The sequence below is a fragment of the Rhinopithecus bieti genome, unplaced genomic scaffold (assembly GCF_001698545.2).
Source record: "Rhinopithecus bieti isolate Rb0 unplaced genomic scaffold, ASM169854v2 scaffold_2517, whole genome shotgun sequence".
Lineage (NCBI taxonomy): Eukaryota > Metazoa > Chordata > Mammalia > Primates > Cercopithecidae > Rhinopithecus > Rhinopithecus bieti.
Window position 1 is genome coordinate 334 of NW_016803699.1, and position 907 is coordinate 1,240.

A 907-nucleotide genomic window follows, 5' to 3' on the forward strand; every position below is an offset into this window, starting at 1 on the left:
GGGATCTGTAAGTCCTACCTGACTCATGGTGGGATGCGGAACCCACACTTGCCAAGGCTGAGGGGCAGGAGTGAACATGGTCCCCTTAGAAATTTAAACCTTCTCTCAGACGTGTACAGTGGAACTAAAGAAGATAAACAACCAAGGGTAATCTAAAATAGTGATTGGCTCACTAATAATCCCAGGACAAAATGAGAGATCATTAATCAAGAATAAGTGAAACTACTAGAAAGATGTCTGATATAAAGGCTTGGGCCGAATATGTTGCATAATGGGCTGCCAAGGACCCATATGGTTTTCTTACAAAAGATATTTTGGACTTTACTCCACTGTTACTAGCAGGTGCTGTACTGTTTTGGAAATTGGCCAAGACGATCGAGGCCAGGAGCAAGAGAAGAAACAAAAACATCAAGAAAATATTGCAAAAACTAAACAACTATAAAAGGACTGAAAAAATGAGCAGGCTCTAAAATCAAAGGAAAATAATTTGGAAAATTATGCAGCCTTGGAAAGACCTATGAAGATTTCTTCCTTCGATTTCATAACAGTCTTATTTAGCAAACAAAATCTGACCATATGGAAGAACTGTGTTAGTTCTAACTTATTACTATGGCAACTTCTAAGCTTGGGTATAGAAGTTTGTTGGTATCTATTGACAGTTCTTATAAATTAGCACTTATTAGGGTACAAATTATTTATAACTGACTTAGTCACTTGCCATTTTGCAGCTTTTGTACTGAAATGAAAATATCTTTTGGAGAAAAATGACTTTTGATTATGAACTCTATTCAAATAATGGTTTAAAATGGGGTCTTGTTCTGGGTAAAGAAAATTAAGAATGTGAAAAGTCAGGATTGTCCTCTCGGAGGTGAAAAGTATGCTTTGGCTTAAAAGAGATACAGTACAT

The 907-nt window shown here is 36.4% G+C and overlaps 1 pseudogene; it reads left to right on the top strand.

Annotated features, from left to right (window-relative positions):
* Positions 1-233: 233 nt before the first annotated feature.
* On the top strand, positions 234-451 carry LOC108514842 (small integral membrane protein 15-like; annotated as a pseudogene).
* The last annotated feature ends 456 nt before the right edge of the window (positions 452-907 follow it).